We start from the raw sequence: 20,451 nt of genomic DNA, 5'->3' as shown, positions 1-20,451 counted from the left end.
TTTATATGAATCAGTGTTACCCTGATTCCCAAGTCAGATATGTTACTACAACTGGAGAATTTTGGTCTGCATATCAGCCCAGGCAGGATGAAACTCATATTGCTTGAACTTTGTTTCCCTGTCTTCAGCAACTTTCTGATATTTTTCAATGGTAACTTTGTAGAATTCTGAGCTCTTCTCCTTTAGCCAGTTGCTCTTTATAGAATACATTCTGCATCTTTATCACTTGATCTTTCTCTTCCAGTTGTTTAGCCAGGTGCTTCCTTGGTTTGTTCTTCACTTGATATCCTTCTGTGAAGAACTGCTTTGGTTAACTGCTCATTGGCAAAAGTCCTTTCAGTTCAGTTCTTTGCCTTGCTTTAGTTGTTTCTGATTTTCTGACTCTTTCTTGGTTTGCTCCAACGCCTGCTCCTCAGCCACTCTTCTTTTCAATTCTTCATCAGAAACTGAGGAACCATAAACACAAGAATACTGTTGAGACTTTGGACCAGATAGGAAGGTTTCCTTCATATAATCAATCACATTTTTCGAAAGCCAGATGTCTTTCACCATGGTGATATTCTCATTCTCCTCTACCTGGAAGTCACCTTGTGGGTGCTGGTGATCTCATGGCTCTTGCCCCTGCAGAGACTTAGTTTGGAACCAAGAGCACTACAGATTCCACCAGGAAAGATCCACATGGACATGTCCAGACTCTTTGCAGGGAGGGAGCAAGGCCAAAACCCCAAGAAGAAGCAAGGAGAAGGTGCCTGTCCTTAGGATTGTCTTAAATTCTCTTTTTCCTACTTCATTATTAGTGTATAGAAATACAATGGATTTATGTACATTGATTTTGTGTCCTGTGACTTTATTGAATTCATTTATCAGTTCTAGTAGTTTTTTGGTGGACTCCTTAGGGTTTTTTATATATATATAGTATTATGTCATTTGCAAACAGTTAAAGTTTTACTTACTCCTTACCAATTTGGGTGCCTTTTATTTTTTTCTTGTCTGATCATTGTGGCTAGAACTTCTATTACTGTGTTGAAAAAGTGGTGAGAGTGGACATCCTTGTCTTCCTGATATTATGGGGAAAGTTTTCAGTTTTTCACCACTGAGTATGATGTTAGCTGTGGATTTTTTTCATATACAGCCTTTATTTTGCTGAGGTGTGTTCCTTCTAAACCTACTTTGTTGAGGGTTTTTTTTTTTTTTATCATGAAAGGATTTTGTACTTTGTCAAATGCTTTTTCTGCATCTTTTGAAATGGTCATATGGTTTTTGTTCTTGCTCTAATTGATGTGATGTATCACATTGATTGATTTGCAAATATTGAACCACACTTACATTGTGGGAGTAAGTTCTAGTTGATCATGGTGAATGATTTTTAAAATGTATTGTTTGATTCAGTGTGCTAATATTTTGTTGAGGATATAATTTTTAAATTTTCATTTATTAATTTTTAAATTAACATGTAATGTATTATTTGCTTCAGGGGTACAGATCTGTGAATCATCACTGTTGAGGATTTTTGCATCCATGTGTATCAGATATATTGGTTTGTAGTTCTCTTTTTCTGGGGCATTTTTATCTGGTTTTGGTGCCAGAGTAAGTCTGACCTCATAGAATGAATTTGGAAGCTTTCCTTCATCTTATATTTTTGGAGTGGTTTGAGAAAAATAGGTATTTACTGTTCTTTAAATATTTGGAAAAATTCACCTGTGAAGCCATCTGGCCCTGGACTTTTGTTTGTTGGGAGTTTTTTTATTACTGATTCAATTTCATTTCTGGTAATTGGTCTGTTCAAATTTTATATTTCTTCTTCATACAGTTTTGGAAGGTTATATGTTTCTAGGAATTTATCCCTTTCTATAGGTTGTCCAGTTTGTTGGCATATATTTTTTCCTTCTATTCTCTTATAATTGTATTTCTGTGGTGTTCATGGTTATTTCCCCTCTTTCATTTCTTTTTTTTTTTTTTAAAGATTTTACTTACTTATTTGAAAGAAAGAGAAAAAAATAGAGAGCATGCATGAGTGGAGTGAGGGGCAGAGGGAGAAGTCTCAAGCAGACTTCGAGCTGAGCATGGAGACTGACACAGGGCTTGATCCCAAGACCCTGAAATCATGAACTGAGCTGAAACCAAGAGATGGATGCCTAACTGACTGAGCCACCCAGGTGCCCCTCCTCTTTCATTTCTGATTTTTTTGTTTGAGTTCTCTCTGTTTTTTTTTTTTTTTTTTTGTTTTTTGTTTTTTGTTTTTTGGATGGGTCTGTCTAAAGGTTTACCAATTTGCTAATCTTTGAAAATGACCAGCTTCTGGTTTCATTGATCTGTTTTATTCTTTTCTTAAAATTTTATTTCATTTATTTCTCTTCTAATTTTTACTATTTCTTTCCTTCTACTGGTTTTAGATTTTATTTGTTCTTTTTCCTAGCTCCCTTAGATGTAAAATTAGGTTATTTATTCCAGATTTTTCTTGCTTCTTGAGGTAGTCTGTATTGCTGTAAACTTCCCTCTTAGGGCAGCTTTTGCTGCATATCAAAGATTTTGGACCATTGTGTTTTCATTTTCATTTGTCTCCATTTTTTTTAAAATTTTCTCTTTGATTTCTTGGTTGTCTATTCATTGTTTAATAACATGTTATTTAACCTCTATGTGGGTAAATTTGTGGCTTTTCAGATTTTTTTTGTGGTTAGTGTCTTGTTTCATAATGTTGTGGTTGAAAAAGATGTGTGGTGTGACTTTGAACTTTTTGAATTTGTTGAGACTTATTTTGTGGCTTGATGTGTGATCTATTTTGGAGTATGTTCTATATGCTCCAAAAGAATGTATATTCCGCTATTTTAGGGTGGAATATTCTGAATATATCCATTAAATCCATCTGGACCAATATGTCATTTAAAGTCATTGTTGCCTTACAGATTACCTATTTAGATGATCTGTCCATTGATGTAAGTAGGATGTTAAAGTCTCCTACTATTATTTTGTTATAATCATTTATTTCCTTTATGTTTGTTATTAATATTTTTATGTATTTGGGTGCTCCCATATTGGATGCATAAATATATGCAATTGCTATATTTTTCTGTTGAATTGTCCCATTTATGGTTATATAGTTTCCTTCTTTGTCTTTTGTTATAGTCTTTGTTTTAAAATCTATTTTTTCTGATATAAGTATTGCTACCCCAGTTTTCTTTTCACTACCAGTGGCATGATAAATACCTTTTCCATCCCCTCATTTTCAATTTGCTTGTTTTTAGGTCTGAAATAAGTTTCTTGTTGGCAACATGTAAATGGGTCTTGCTTTTTTGTCTATTTCATCACTCTTATCTTTTTTTTTAAGATTTTATTTCTTTATTTGACAGACAGAGATCACAAGTAGGCATAGAGGCAAGCAGAGAGAGAGGAGGAAACAGACTCCCCACTGAGCAGAGAGCCCGATGCAGGGCTCAATCCCAGGACTCCGGGATCATGGCCTGAGCTGAAGGCAGAGGCTTTAACCCACTGAGCCACCCAGGCACCCCATCATCACTCTATCTTTTGATTAGAGTGTTTAGTCTGCTTACACTCAAAATAATTGTTGATAGGCATATACTTATTGCCATTTTGTTACTTGTTTTATGGTTATTTTTGTAGTTCTTTGTTCCTTACTTCTCTTGCTCTCTTCTTTCGGGGTTTGATGGCTTTTTTTTTTTTTTTTTTGTCAAATATTTGGATTACTTTCTCTTAATTTTTTACCTATCTATTACTGGTTTTTTTATTTGAAGTTGCCATTAAGTTTATGTGCGACATTTTATGAACATAGCAGTCTAATATTAAGTTGATGGTCACTTTAAGTTTGAACCCATTCTAAAAACACTAAATGTTTACTCTTCCTGTGCCTCTCTATTTTACATACATGGTGTTATACTTTAAATCCTTTTTTGGTAAATCCCTCGACTGATTTTTATAGGTATACTTAAAATTATTGGTTTTGTACTTCTTGCTTTTTAGATTAAAAAAATTTAAAAATATTTTGTTTATTCATTTATTTGAGAGAGAGAGACAAAGAATGAACAGGAGTTGGGGAGAAACAGTGGAAAAGGGACAAGCAGACTCCATGCTGAATGTGGAGCCCCAAATGGGACTCGATCCCAGAACCCTGAGTTTATGACCTGAGGCAAAATCAAGAGTCTGATACTTAATGAACTGGGTCACCCAGGCACCGCTTTTTCTTACTTTTTAAAAAATCCTGCTTATTATCTTTCCTTTTTATTGAAAGAATCCCCTTTCACGTTTCTTGTAAGGCTGGTTTCATGGTGATGAATTCCTTGAAGTTTGTTGGGAAACTCTATACTATTCTTGTATTCTGAAAAATAGCCTTGCTGGATAGAGTTATCTGGGTTGAAGGTATTTTTCCTTTTAATACTTTGAATACAGCATGTCATTCCCTTCTAATCTGCCAAGTTTCGGGAGATAGCCTTATGGGATTTCCTTTATATGTAACTGTTTTCTTTTCTCTTGTTTGTTTTCTTTTTCTTTTTTTATAATTCTTTCCTTATTGCTACTTTTTGCCATAATTTTACTTAGTTCATGTCTTTGTGTGAACTCTTTGTTGATTTTATTGGTGTTCTCTATGCCTCCTGGATCTGGATTTCTGTTTCTTTTCCCAGATATGGAAGTTTTTATCTTTTTTTCTTCAAATAATATTTTTTGCCCCCTTTTATCTCCCCTTTCCTTCTGGGATCCCTATAATGAGAATGCTATTATGCTTCATGGTGTTACTGAGTTCTCTTAATCTATTCTTATTTTTTTAAAAGATTTTATTTATTTATTTGTCAGAGAGAGAGGAGCGAGAGTGAGCACAAGTGGACAGAGTGGCAGGCAGAGGCAGAGGGAGAAGCAGGTTCCCCGCCAAGCAAGGAGCCCAATGTGGGACTCGATCCCAGAACGCTGGGATCATGACCTGAGCTGAAGGCAGCTGCTTAACCAACTGAGCCACCCAGGCATCCCTCTATTCTTATTTTTTAATTATTCTTCTTTCTTCTATTCAGCATGATTGTTTTCTATTACTCTGTCTTCCAGGTTGTTGATTCTTCCTTCAGCTTCCTCTAACTTGCTATTTATTCCTTCTAGTGTATTTTTTATTTCAGTTATTGAGTTCTTCATGATTACTTGGTTCTTTTTAATATTTCCTATCTCTTTGTTGCGGATCTCACTGAGGTCCTTCACTGTTTTCTCAAGTCCAGTGAGTATCTTTATGACCATTACTTTAAATTCTTTTTAAAAAAATTTTTTTAAATTTATTTTCAGTGTAACAGTATTCATTGTTTTTGCACAACACCCATGCAATACATGCCCACTCTAATACCCACCACATGGTTCCCCCAACCTCCCACCCCCCCCGCCTCTTCAAACCCCTCAGATTGTTTTTCAGAGTCCATAGTCTCTCATGATTCACCTCCCCTTCCAATTTCCCTCAACTCCATTCTCCTCTCTAACTCCCCTTGTCCTTCATGCTATTTGTTATGCTCCACAAATAAGTGAAACCATATGATAATTGACTCTCTCTGCTTGACTTATTTCACTCAGCATCATCTCTTCCATGTTGCTACAAAAGTTGGGAATTCATCCTTTCTGATGGAGGCATAATACTCCATAGTGTATATGGACCACATCTTCCGTATCCATTCATCCGTTGGAGGGCATCATGGTTCATTCCACAGATTGGTGACTGTGGCCATTGCTGCTACAAACACTCTGGTACAGAAGGCCCTTCTTTTCATGACATCTGTATCTTTGGGGTAAATACCCAGTAGTGCAATGGCAGGGTCATAGGGAAGTTCTATTTTTAATTTCTTGAGGAATCTCCACACTGTTCTCCAAAGTGGCTGCACCAACTTGCATTCCCACCAACAGTGGAAGAGGGTTCCCCTTTCTCCACATCCCCTCCAACACATATTGTTACCTTTCTTGCTAATTTTGGCAATTCTAACTGGTGTAAGGTGGTATCTCAATGTGGATTATTTTTTAATTTATTTTTTATTTATTTTCAGCATAACAGTATTCATTATTTTTGCACCACACCCAGTGCTCCATGCAATCCATGCCCTCGATAATACCCACCACCTGGTACCCCAGCCTCCCACACCCCCACCACTTCAAAACCCTCAGATTTTTTTCCAGAGTCCATAGTCTCTCATGATTCACCTCCCCTTCCAATTTGCCCCAACTCCCTTCTCCTCTCTAACTCACCATGTCCTTCATGCTATTTGTTATGCTCCACAAATAAGTGAAACCATATGATAATTGACTCTCTCTGCTTGACTTACTTCACTCAGCGTAATCTCTTCCAGTCCCATCAATGTGGTTTTAATTTGAATCTCACTGATGGCTAGTGATGATGAACATTTTTTCATGTGTCTGAGAGCCATTTGGATGTCTTGATTGGAGAAGTGTCTGTTCATATCTTCTGCCCATTTTTTTATATGATTGTCTGTTTTGTGTGTGTTGAGATTGAGGAGTTCTTTATAGATGCTAGATATCAACCTTTTGTCTGTACTGTCATTTGCAAATATCTTCTCCCATTCCGTGGGTTGCCTCTTTGTTTTACTGACAGTTTACTTTGCTTTTATTAATTTCTTGAGGAATCTACACACTGTTCTCCAAAGAGGCTGCACCAACTTGCATTCCCACGAACAGCGGAAGAGGGTTCTCCTTTCTCCACATCCTCTCCAACACATGTTGTTTCCTGTCTTGTTAATTTTGGCCATTATAACTGGTGTAAGGTGATATCTCAATGTGGTTTTAATTTGAATCTCCCTGAGGGCTAGTGATGATGAGCATTTTTTCATGTGTCTGATAGCCATTTGTATGTCTTCATTGGAGAAGTGTCTGTTCATATCTTCTGCCCATCTTTTGATATGTTTGCCTGTTTCATGTGTGTTGAGTTTGAGGAGTTCATTATAGATCCTGGATATCAACCTTTGGTCTGTACTGTCATTTGCAAATATCTTCTCCCATTCCGTGGGTTGCCTCTTTGTTTTGTTGACTGTTTCCTTGCTGTGCAGAAGCTTTTGATTTTGATGAAGTCCCCAAAGTTTATTTTTTATTTTGTTTCCTTTGCCTTTGGAGACATATCTTGAAAGAAGTTGCTGTGGCTAATATCAAAGAGATTACTGCCTATGTTCTCCTCTAGGATTCTGAAGGATTCCTGTCTCACGTTGAGATCTTTTATCCATTTTGAGTTTATCTTTGTGTACGGTGTAAGAGAATGGTTGAGTTTCACTCTTCTACTTATAGCTGTCCAGTTTTCCCAGCACCATTTATTGAAGAGACTGTCTTTTATCCACTGTATATTATTTCCTGTTTTGTCGAAGATTATTTGACCATAGAGTTGAGCGTCCATACCTGGGCTCTCTACTCTGTTCCACTGGTCTATAGTGTCTGTTTTTATGCCAGTACCATGCTGTCTTGGTGATCACAGCTTTGTAATAAAGCTTGAAATCAGGTAACGTGATGCCCCCAGCTTTATTTTTGTATTTCAACATTTCCTTAGCGATTTGGGGACTCTTCTGATTCCAAAAAATTTTTGGATTATTTGCTCTGCAGAAGCTTTTAATCTTGATGTAGTCCCAAAAGTTCATTTTTTTTTTTTTTTAGCCTTTGGAGACATATCTTGAAAGACGTTGCTGTGCCTGATATCAAAGAGGTTACTGCCTATATTCTCCTCTATGGTTCTGAATGGATTCCTGTCTCACATTGAGGTCTTTTATCCATTTCGAGTTTATATTGGTATATGGTGTAAGAGAATGGTAGAGTTTCATTCTTCTACATATAACTGTCCAGTTTTCCCAGCACCATTTATTGAAGAGACTCTCTTTTTTCCACTGTATATTTTTTCCTGTTTTGTCAAAGATTATTTGACCGTAGAGTTGAGGGTCCCTATCTGGGCTCTGTACACTGTCCCACTTATCTATGTGTCTGTTTTATGCCAGTACCATGCTGTCTTGGTGATCACAGCTTTGTAGTAAAGCTTGAAATCAGGTAATGTGGTGCCTGCAGTTTTAGTTTTCTTTTTCAACATTTCCTTAGAGATTCAGGGTCTCTTCCTATTCCATACAAATTTTTGGATTATTTGCTCCAGCTCTTTAAAGAATACCGGTGGAATTTTGATCGGAATGGCATTAAAAGTATAGATTGCTCTAGGCAGTATAGACATTTTAACAATGTTTATTTGTCCCATCTGAGAGCATGGAATGGTCTTCCAACTTTTAGTGCCTTCTTCAGTTTCTTTCATGAGTGTTCTGTAGTTCCTCAAGTACAGATCTTCAACCTCTTTTGTTAGGTTTGTTCCCAGGTATCTTATGGTTCTTGGTGCTATAGTAAATGGAATCGATTCTATAATCTTGCTTTCTGTATTTTCATTTAGTGTATAAGAAAGCCACTGATTTCTGTACATTGACTTCGTATCCTGCCACGTTGCTGAGTTGTTGTATGAGTTCTAGTAGTTTGGGGGTGGAGTCTTTTGGGTTTTCCATATAGAGAATCATGTCATCTGTGAAGAGAGAGAGTTTGACTTCTTCATTGCCAATTTGGATACCTTTTATTTCTCTTTGTTGTCTGATTGCTGTTGCTAGGACTTCTAAGATTATGTTGAACAAGCGTGGTGAGAGTGGGCATCCTTGTCATGTTCCTCATCTCAACGGGAAGGCTGCAAGCTTTTTCCTGTTGAGGATGATATTTGCTGTGGGTCTTTCATAGATAGATTTTATGAAGTTCAGGAATGTTCCCTCTATCCCTATACTTTGAAGCGTTTTAATCAGGAATGGATGCTGGATTTTGTCAAATACTTTTTCTGCATCAATTGAGAGGACCATGTGGTTCTTCTCTCTTCTCTTATTGATTTGTTCTATCACATTGATTGATTTGCGAATGTTGAACCATCCTTGTATCCCAGGAATGAATCCCACCTGGTCATGGTGGATAATCTTTTTAATATGCTGTTGGATCCTGTTTGCTAGGATCTTGTTGAGAATCTTAGCATCCATATTCATCAGTGATATTGGTCTGAAATTCTCCTTTTTGGTAGAGTCTTTGCCTAGCCAGGGTAATGCTGGCTTCATAGAAAGAGACTGGAAATTTTCCTTGTGCTTCAATTTTTTGTAACAGCTTCAGGAGAATAGGTGTTATTTCTTCTTTGAAAGTTTGGTAGAATTCCCCGGGGAATCCATCAGGTCCTGGGCTCTTGATTTTTGGGAGGTTTTTGATCACTGCTTCAATCTCGTTACTAGATATTGGTCTATTCAGGTTGTCAATTTCTTCCTGGTTCAATTTTGGGAGTTTACATCCATTTCATCTAGGTTGCTTAGCTTATTGGCATATAACTGTTGATAGTAATTTCTGATGATTGTTTCTACTTCCTTGGTGTTAGTTGTGATCTCTCCCTTTTCATTCATAATTTTATTAATTTGGGCTTTCTCTCTTTTCTTTTGGATTAGTGTGGCCAATTGTTTATCACTCTTATTGATTCTTTCAAAAAACCAGCTTCTAGTTTCATTGATACATTTTACTGTATCTCTGGTTTCTACATTATTGATCTCGGCTCTAATCTTGATCATTTCCCTTCTTATGTGTGGAGTTGGTTTAATTTGTCGTTGATTCTCCAGTTCTTTAAGTTGTAGAGACAGCTGGTGTATTCTGGATTTTTCAATTTTTTTTGAGAGAGGCTTGGATGGCTATGTTTTTTCCCCCTTAGGACCACCTTTGCTGTATCCCATAGGTTTTGGACTGAAGTGTCTTCATTCTCATTGGTTTCCATGGATTGTTTCAGTTTGTTTTTGATCTTTTGGCTGATCCAAGCATTCTTAAGCAAGGTGGTCTTTAGCTTCCAGGTGTTTGAGTTCCTTCTGAACTTTTCCTTGTGATTGAGCTCCAGTTTCAAAGCATTGTGATCTGAGAATATGCAGGGAATCATCTCAGTCTTTTGGTATCGGTTGAGTCCTGATTTGTGACCCAGTATGTGATCTATTCTTGAGAAGGTTCCATGTGCACTTGAGAAGAATGAGTATTCTGTTGTTTTAGGGTGGATTGTTCTGTATATATCTATGAGGTCCATCTGGTCCAATGTGTCAATTTTTTTTAAGATTTTATTTATTTATTTGACAGAGAACACAAGTGGGCAGAGAGGCAGGCAGAGAAAGAGAGAGAAGCAGGCTCTGCACTGAGCAGAGAGCCCGATGCGGGGCTCGATCCCAGGACCCTGGGATCATGACCTGGGCTGAAGGCAGAGGCTTTAACCCACTGAGCCACCCAGGCGCCCCCCAATGTGTCATTTAATGCTCTTGTTTCTTTATTGATTTTCTGCTTCAGCCATCTGTCTATTTCTGAGAGAGGTGTGTTAAGATCTCCTACTATTAATGTATTCATATCAATATGACTCTTTATCTTGATTAACAGTTTTCTTATGTAATTGGCAGCTCCCATATTGGGGCCTTAGAAATTTACAATTGTTAGATCATCTTGGTGGATAGTCCCTTTAAGAATGATGTACGGTCCTTCTGTATCTCTGACTACAGTCTTTAGTTTAAAGTCTAATTTATCTGATATGAGAATTGCTACCCCAGCCTTCTTTTGAGGCCCATTGGCATGAAAGATTCTTCTCCATCCCTTCACTTTCAGTCTGGGTGTATCTTTAGGTTCAAAATGGGTCTCTTGTAGACAATATATGGATGGGTCCTGTCGTTTTATCCAATCTGCAACCCTGTGCCGTTTTATGGGCACATTTAGGCCATTCACATTGAGAGTGATTATTGATAGATATATTTTTATTGACATCATGTTACCTTTGAAGTCTTTCTTTCTGTAGATTTTCTCTATATTTCTGTTCAATGCTATTCTTAGGATTTTTCCTCTTTTATAGAACCACCCCTTAATATTTCCTGCAGTGGTGGCTTGGTGGTTGCATACCCTTTTAAGCCTTGCCAGTCTTGGAAACTCTTTATCGCTCCATCCATTTTGAATGTCAGTCTTGCTGATAAAGTATTCTTGGCTGAATGTTCTTCTCATTTAGTGCCCTGAATGTATCTTGCCAGCCCTTTCTGGCTTGCCAGGTCTCTGTGGACAGGTCTGACGTTATTCTGATGGGCTTTCCTTTGTCCTAGTGCCTTTCAAGAGATTATATCTACAATTATGATTCCTCAATTTGACTATCAGGTGCCTTGATGTTTTTCTGGAATCTATAATCTTTGGTGGAGAGCATTCGGCCTCTAGTCCATGAACACTGGTTCCATTCGTGAGACTGGGAACGTTTTCATGAAAAACTTGTTCCACTATACCTTCTAGACTTCTTTCTTTGTCCTCCCCTTCAGGGATTCCAATAATTCTGACATTGGAATGTTTCATGGCATCATTTATTTCCCTGACTCTGTTTTTGTGGCTTCTAAGCTGTTTGTTCCAGGCTTCCTCCTGATCCTTTCCCTCTATCTGTTTGTCCTCCAGATCACTAATTCTATCTTCTGTCTCAGTTACGCTAGCACTGAGAGAATTTAGATTAGATTGGAACTCATTGAGAGCATTGTGAACCTCATCCCTGGTAGCTTTCAGCTCTGCACTAACATTGTGAACATTATCTCTGGTCGCTTTCATTTTGGCTCTCATCAATTCCATTTGGTCATCCATGGCTTTCTCCAACAACTGTTAGCCTGAATTCTCTTTCTGACATATTGTCTATGTTGATAGCCGTTAGCTCTGTTGCAGAAGGTCCATCCTCTGTATTTTTCTTCTGTTGGGCATTCCTCCTTCTAGCCATTTTGGTGAGAGATGACTGAACGGATGTAGCTGGGTGTATCGACCGTGGTGCAGTCAAGGTCCACCCTGGAAAGCTTCTGAGCAATCAGGATTCCCCAACCAAACGAGAGAAAAAAGAAAAGAAAAGAGAGAGAGAGAGAGAGACAGGAAAGAAAGGGAAGATAAAAGAGAAGCTTCAGCCCAAATGGGCCCCAAGGTAAGATTGATGAAGTATACAAACAAAAAGAGACAAACAAAAAGTCTGATAAAAGTATATGACAAGAGAAAAAATATATATATGCAAATAAAAGAAGAATCTGGTCAAAAAGAACCCCACATTACTTTAAATTCTTTATCAATATATTGCTTATCTCCATTTCATTTAACTCTCTTGCTATGATTTTGTCCTGTTCTTTCCTTTGGGACATATTTCTGTCTTTCCTCACTGTGTCTAACTCTCTGTCTGTTTCTCCGTGTTAGGAAATTCAGCTGCATCTCCTGCTCTTGGAGGTAGTGGCTGTATGAAGAAGAGGTCCTGTAATATGCTGCAATGCCTTGTCCCCTGTTCACCAGAACCTGGTGTTTTAGGGGTGTCTCCTATGTGTTTTGTGTGCATCTATTGTTGTGGCCGAGCCATGTTTGCCTTCAATTTAGTCATCTTCAATGTCTCACTTTGTCCATTTGAGGAAGTTTAGTTCCTGTGTTGTTAATGTGCCAGTCTGTGGCTGCCTTCCTTGGGCTTTAGTTGGGTCTAATCAGGCGTTTGCCAGAGCTGTGGTCACACCAAGAGGCAGGGTTTTTTCCATGTCTTATCCCTGAAAGGCCTTTATCTGTGGGCCTGGCCTGCAGTCAGACCAGATATCTGCCCCTAGCCCCATGCTTGGGCCACAGTTGGAATGGCGTATGTGGTTCTCTTTCCCTTGGCCCCGGGTAGGAGTCACTTTAGAGTGGTGTTGGCCACTATTAGGGCTGCTTGCACAGTGTTACACTTGTGGTCCTGTTTGGATGGACTTCTGCTGAGGGCTGGTCTGCAGGAGAACATGAGGGTAGGGTGCATGGAGTTAGCAAGGTTTGTGCCAGTCTGCTGTGGGAGGAGACCTGGAACTTCTTTGTGGAGTGCCTGTCAAGGTTAAGTTGGAGGGCCAGGTTGCAGGAAAACTTGGGCATGGGGCACACTGTTAGCAGGCTAGGTAGACAGTGTTTGGACTGGTTTCTGGAGGTGTTTGTGAGTGGTGGTGGAGGGAAAAAGAATGCCTACCCACTCTTTGTTCTTGGAGAAGACTCCTAAAGATCACTACCCCTCCAGGACATGTTCTGGGATTAATAATTAAATCTCCTTCCCATATTACCACGTTTTTCAAACTGTTACCTTTATGTTGTGTCTCTATGGTGCTATTTTTTATACACTTCTTTAAAGGCAGGGAATCAGTTTGCTTTGACCAAGTGGTATCCCCACTTTCATTTGATATAAAAACTCATAAAGTTATGTCCCTCTCGTTTTCAAAGCCCAATGTTATGGAGATTCATCTTCCCAGAGTGGGTCTCCTATGCCTGAGATACCTGGTGTGGGGTCTGCCTTGCCCTTTCTATAGGCTTGCATGTCTCTCCCTCTTATAGGCAGTCTTGCAGTCAGTTTTATTCCTGACTGAGTGGCCACCCTTCCTACTATTTTTGATGTGGCCTCCTCTCTACCATTAGCTGTGGAGGGTCTGTTCTACCAGTCTTCAGGTCATTTTCTGGGTTAATTACACTGATGTGGCTATTATCTAAGTGTGTCCGTGGGGTGAGGTGAGCTTAGGATTCTCTTACTCTGCCATCCTCCCTGGAAGTCTCTGAATTACATTTTAAGCGATGTTTGCCTCTTCCTTATTACTATATATTAGATTATTAGCTTTTCTTTATTCAGTTATGTTTTAAAAATTATACCTTTTGCAAGATAGTCAATACAATAGGGCATTTCAATAAATAATTTAATTTTTATATCATAAATTGTCTATCAAATAATGATATTTTGATTTTGAGTAATTCCATCCAATTATAAAATTATTAGCCTCCATTTGTTTAGATTTTATTCCACTTTCTTGATCTAAAAATTGGGTATTTTATTTATTTTTTTAAAAGGTTTTATTTATTTTATTTGACAGACAGAGATCACAAGTAGGCAGAGGCAGACAGAGAGAGAGAGGAAGGGAAGCAGGCTCCCTGCTGAGCAGAGAGCCCGATGTAGGGCTTGATCCTAGGACCCTGGGATCACGATCATGAACTGAAGGCAGAGGCTTTAATCCACTGAGCCTCCCAGGTGCCCCTAACATTGGGTATTTTAGATAAAATAAAATTTCTTAAGATATTCCTTGATGTAATTTTGATGACTATGTGTGCAATCCTGAAAAGGCAGTGCCATACCCTATAGAAATTACAGACCTGGAATAACATGAAACAGGACTGAACCCTGGCTCCAACTCTTATTAACACTACCTAATAGTCCCACATCTCAGTTTGCTAATCTATGAAACAAAGATTAAAAACCAACTCCAGTGGTCTTTGGAAGATTATCCATTAAAAAATACATATGTGTGTGCATATGTGTGTATTATAGTAAATTCATAGGTAGATGTTGTAGCTTATGTAAAGTTAGCCTAAACTGATCTCTCAGTAAATGACAACTTTTGTTAAATTTTTTTTTTTACATCTTAAAATAGAAATCAATTGTAGCAAGGTAGTTAATTCTTGATTTAAATTTCTTTAAAAATGCATAGCGTATTTTACCCATTTGATTCTTCTATGAATTTTTTTGACAGAAATTATCATTTTTCTTTAATAAGTAACAATTTTTTCAGTAATTGTGAGGCTTTCTCATTCAGTATATTTGAAAATAATATATGCAGTATTATTTATTTACTAGGTTTTATATATAGTAAATTATGCATAAAAAGAAGAGTTTGCCTTTCTAGAGGATTTTAGATATACAATATAAACAAAATTTTAGTGAATTAGTACTAAAGAAGAGAAAGTTTAGGTCAAAACAGCAGGTAGGATAGAGCTTCTTCAGATTTAGTTTTTCTGTTTGTGTGGTGGGAGAGGAAGAGATAGCCTGTAAATGGATGACATTCATGTTGAGACCTAAGTGAAAAATAGAGGAAATGAAATGGAAGGATGAGGGAGAGAGCCTTTTCATTTTAACAAAGGCAACTGTATGTGCCATATTCTAGAGATACCAGGAGAGAATCCAAAAGGGTGTTCATTAGGCCTGGATGCCAAAAGCCAAGAGAAAACTTACCAATGAACTATCACTCTTCGCAGATGATATGATACTACATGTGGAAAACCCAAAAGACTCCACTCCAAAACTGCTAGAACTTGTAGAGGAATTCAGTAAAGTGTCAGGATTGTAAATCAATGCACAGAAATCAATTGCATTTCTCTATACCAACAACAAGACAGAAGAAAGAGAAATTAAGGAGTCCAACCCATTTACAATTGCACCCAAAACTATAAGATACCTAGGAGTAAACCTAACCAAAGAGGCTAAAAATTTATACTCAGAAAACTTTAAAGTACTCATGAAAGAAATTGAGGAAGACACAAAGAAATGGAAAAATGTTCCATGCTTCTGGATTGGAAGAACCAATATTGTGAAAATGTCTATGCTACCTAAAGCAATTTACACGTTTAATGCAATCCCTATCAAAATCCCACTCATTTTTTTCAAAGAAATGGAACAAATAATCCTAAAATTTATATGGAACCAGAAAAGACCTCGAATAGCCAAAGGAATATTGAAAAAGAAAGCCAGTTTATTTCCTGAGATTAAGTCTCTTATGGTTTGTCTCCCTCCCAGTCCCATCTTTTTCTTTTTTTCCCTTCCTACCCCCCATGACCCCCTGCCCTGCCTCTCAGATTTCTCATATCAGATAGATCATATGATAATTGTCTTTCTATGATGGTGTAATTTTGCTTAACATAATACTCTCTAGTTCCATCCACATCATTGTTAATGGCAACATTTGGGGCTTTTGATGGTTGCATAGTATTCCAGTGTATATACCTCATCTTCTTTATCCATTCATCTAGTCTCTTCCCATAGCTTGGCTATTTTGGACACTGCTGCTATAAATATTTGGGTGTATGTGCCCCTTCAGATCACACTTGTACCTTTAGTGTAAATACCCAGTAGTGCGATTGCTGGGTCATAGTATAGTTCTATTTTCAACTTTTTGAGGAACCTCCATGCTGTTTTCCAGAGTGGTTGCACCAACTTGCATTCCCACCAATAGTGTAGAAGGGTTCCCCTTTCTCCACATCCTCACCAACATCTGTCATTTCTTGACTTGTTAATTTTAGCCATTCTGACTGGTGTGAGGTGGTATCTCATTGTGGTTTTGATTTGTATTTCCCTGATGCTGAGTGATTAAAAAAAAAAAAAGTATTGATAAGATAAGTTGGTGGGGAAAAAAAAGGAAAGAATGTGAGCAGGCTGGAGACTAAAACAAAGCCATGCACTAGATTTAAGGTATATTTTGATCTGTTAGAAGAAACTGTATCCCAGAAGAAATAAAAGCCTATATGTATACAAAAAGTAAGGTTAAATACAATGAAGGGATAGAATATAACAATGAAAATTTAAAAAGATTTTTAAAAAAGGTATAGATAAGATAAAATAATTTAAAAAGTTTAAAATAGGAAAGAGGAAAAATTTTAAAAACCTAATAAGAAGAAAATGAAATTTAAAATATTTAACTTTGAAAGGCTAAAGAATCATGGGGGAAAAGCCATGAATTTTATGTGTTGCTTTCCCTAGCTCTGGAGTTCTGCAGTTCTCACTTATCTATTAACATAGTCTTGGCTGGATGTTCTTGCTGATCTTCTGGGGGAGGGGCTTGTAGCTGTGATTCTCAAATGTCTTTGCCTGAGGTGGAATTACTGTCTTTGCCAGGGGCCAGACTAACTAATTGCACAGTTTTGGTCTCAGGAAATTTTGTTCCCTGAATGCTTTCTGTAGAGCTTTGGAGGACAGGAATAATGATGCCAGTCTCCCAATCTCTGGCTTGAGGAGCAAAGAACTCAGGGCCCCACTCCTCAGTGCACCCTGAGAGAAAAGCAGTCAATCTCTCACATCTGTCTGGTCTCCAGCCTGTGTCCAAGCATTTCTATCTCTGGCACAGGGCTCTGTTTGGAGTCTCCAAACTCATTAGATTCCTGCCATCCTGTTCCTCCCAGAAGAGGAAGGTAAGTCTCCCTGGATCAGCGAATTGTGGGGTCCCTGCTCTTTGATATCATAGTTTAAGGTAACCCCGAGCTGAGAGCCCCCTCCTCAGCTTCATCTCCGCTGCCAGCTTCCCTCTACAATACCTGGGAGGTCTGCCACACTCAGACACCCCTGGTCTTTCTGTGACGACACTGTTCCTGCGAGGGCTCTAACCCCTGCTTAGCCTCTGGAGTTAGGTCCCTCAGTGCAGCTGATTTCTAAACGTTCTGATTTTTTGCTCTGTTGCTCCACCACTTGCTGGGAGCCAGCCTCTCCCCTCACAGTCCATCTTCCTGTATATTGCCTCGGATTCACTTCTCCATACATCCAACGTTCCAGAAAGCGGTTGCTCTTCTGTTCCTAGAATTCTTGCTCTTCTTCTCTTTGATCTCCTGTTGAGTTTGTAGGTGTTCAGAATGGTTTGATAACTATCTAACTGAACTCCTGGGACCTGATGATATTTAAGTCTCCTCCTTCTCTGCCATCTTGTTCCTTTTCCTTCTATACACCCTTATTCTCTCTAGTTTTAACCATGTTTGTCCTTTTTTTATGGTTGAAAAATATTCCATTTTATACATACCACATCTTCTTTATCCATTCCTCTATCAATGGTCACTTGGCTATTGTTAAGTAATTTTGCAGTAAATATAGGGGTGCATGGATCCCTTTGAATTAATGTTTTTGTAATCTTTGGTTAAAAACTCAGTAGTGCAAAAACAAAAACAAAAACACCCCCGCCCCCCCAAAAAAACCTAGTAGCGCAATTACTAGATTGTAGGGTATTTCTATTTTTAACTTTTGAGAAAACTCCGTAGTGTTTTCCACAGTGGCTGTACCAGTTTGCATTCCCACCACCAACATTGCAAGACTTCCTTTTTTCCCACATCCTCACCACTCCTGATATCTGCTGTTTTTTATTTTAGCCATTCTGAGAGGAATGGGGTGAGATCTCACTGTAGTTTTCATTTGCATTTCCCTGGTGACATATGATAATGAGCATCTTTTCAAATGTGTGTGTTGACCATCTATAAGTCTTCCTTGGAAAAGTGTCTGTGTATACTGCACATTTTTAAAAATTTAATTAATTTATTTTCAGCATAACAGTATTCATTATTTTTGCACCACACGCAGTGCTCCATGCAATCCATGCCTTCTATAATACCCACCACCTGGTGCCCCAACCTCCCATCCCCCACTACTTCAAACCCCTTAGATTGTTTTTCAGAGTCCACAGTCTCTCATGATTCACCTCCCCTTCCAATTTCCCCCAACTCCCTTCTCCTCTCTAACTATCCATGTCCTCCATGCTATTTGTTATGCTCCACAAATAAGTGAAACCATATAATAATTGACTCTCTCTGCTTGACTTATTTCACTCAGCATTATCTCTTCCAGTCCCGGCCATGTTGCGATAAAAGTTGGGTATTCGTCCTTTCTGATGGAGGCATAATACTCCATAGTGTATATGGACCACATCTTCCTTATCCATTCATCCGTTGAAGGGCATCTTGGTTCTTTCCATAGTTTGGCGACCGTGGCCATTGCTGCTATAAACATTGGGGTGCAGATGGCCCTTCTTTTCACGACATCTGTATCTTTGGGGTAAATACCCAGTAGTGCAATTGCAGGGTCATAGGGAAGTTTATTTTTAATTTCTTGAGGAATCTCCACATTGTTCTCCAAAGAGGCTGCACCAACTTGCATTCCCACCAACAGTGGAAGAGGGTTCCCCTTTCTCCACACCCCCTCCAACACATGTTGTTTCCTGTCTTCTTAATTTTGGCCACTCTAACTTGTGTAAGGTGATATCTCAATGTGGTTTTAATTTGAATCTCCCTGATGGCTAGTGATGATGAACATTTTTTCATGTGTCTGAGAGCCATTTGTATGTCTTCATTGGAGAAGTGTCTGTTCATATCTTCTGCCCATTTTTTGATATGATTGTTTTGTGTGTATTGAGTTTGAGGAGTTCATCATAGATCCTGGATATCAACCTTTTGTCTGTACTGTCATTTGCAAATATCTTCTCCCATTCCATGGGTTGCCTCTTTGTTTTTTTGACTGTTTTCTTTGTGTACAGAAGCTTTTGATTTTGATGAAGTCCCAAAAGTTCATTTTCACTTTTGTTTCCTTTGCCTTTGGAGACATATCTTGAAAGAAGTTGCTGTGGCTGATATCGAAGAGATTACTGCCTATGTTCTCCTCTAGGATTCTGATGGATTCCTGTCTCACATTGAGGTCTTTTATCCATTTTGAGTTTATCTTTGTGTACGGTGTAAGAGAATGGTCGAATTTCATTCTTCTACATATCGCTGCCCAGTTTTCCCAGCACCATTTATTGAAGAGACTGTCTTTTTTCCACTGTATATTTTTTCCTGTTTTGTCGAAGATTAATTGCCCATAGAGTTGAGGGTCCATATCTGGGCTCTCTACTCTGTTCCACTGGTCTATGTGTCTGTTTTTATGCCAGTACCATGCTGTCTTGGTGATCACAGCTTTGTAATAAAGCTTGAAATCAGGTATTAGAAGTCCTAGTAACAAATCAGACAACAAAGAGAAATAAAAAGTATCCAAATTGGCAATGAAGAAGTCAAACTCTCTCTCTTCACAGATGACATGATTCTTTATATGGAAAACTCAAAAGACTCCATCTCCAAACTACTAGAACTCATACAGCAATTCAGCAATGTGGCAGGATACAAAGTCAATGTGCAGAAATCAGTGGCTTTCTTATGCACTAACAATGAAAACACATAAAGGGAAATTAGAGAATCGATTCCATTTACTATAGCACCAAGAACCATAAGATACCTGGGAATCAACCTAACCAAAGAGGTAACGGATCTGTACTCAAGGAACTACAGAACACTCATGAAAGAAATTGAAGAAGACATAAAAAGATGGAAGACCATTTCATGCTCTTGAATCAGAAGAAAAAACATTGTTAAAATGTCAATACTGCCTTGAGCAATCTATACTTTTAATGCCATTCCAATCAAATTCTACCAGTATTCTTCAAAGAGCTGGAGCAAATAATCCAAAAATTTGTATGGAATCAGAAGAGACCCCGAATCGCTAAGGAAATGTTGAAAAACAAAAATAAAACTGGGGGCATTATGTTACCTGATTTCTTCTGCACATTTTAAAATTGGATTATTCATTTTATGTGTGTTCAACTTTGTGCTTTTTTTAATAGATTTTGGATTCTAACCCTTATTAGTTATGTCAACCCTTTATCAGGTGTGTTATTTGTAAATTTCTACTATTCCATAGTTTGTCATTTAGTTTTGTTGATTGTTTCTGTCACTGCACAGATGCTTTTTATTTTGATGTAGTTCCCATAGTTTTTTTTTTTTTCTTTTGTTTCCCTTGTTTCAGGAAAAATGTTATTCCCTTGTTATCTAGAAAAATGTTGCTATAGCCAATGCCAGAAGAATTATTCTCTTTGTTCTTTTCTA

General features: G+C 38.1%; 1 pseudogene; it reads right to left on the bottom strand.

Annotated features, from left to right (window-relative positions):
* Positions 1-45: 45 nt before the first annotated feature.
* LOC101676917 overlaps positions 46-20,451 on the bottom strand; it is a 41,051-nt pseudogene continuing 20,645 nt past the window's right edge.

The sequence above is a fragment of the Mustela putorius genome, unplaced genomic scaffold (assembly GCF_011764305.1).
Source record: "Mustela putorius furo isolate JIRA1106 unplaced genomic scaffold, ASM1176430v1.1 tig00003988_pilon_pilon_pilon, whole genome shotgun sequence".
Lineage (NCBI taxonomy): Eukaryota > Metazoa > Chordata > Mammalia > Carnivora > Mustelidae > Mustela > Mustela putorius.
The sequence above is the reverse complement of the archived record's forward strand: the minus strand, read 5'-3'. Positions and strand labels throughout refer to the sequence as shown.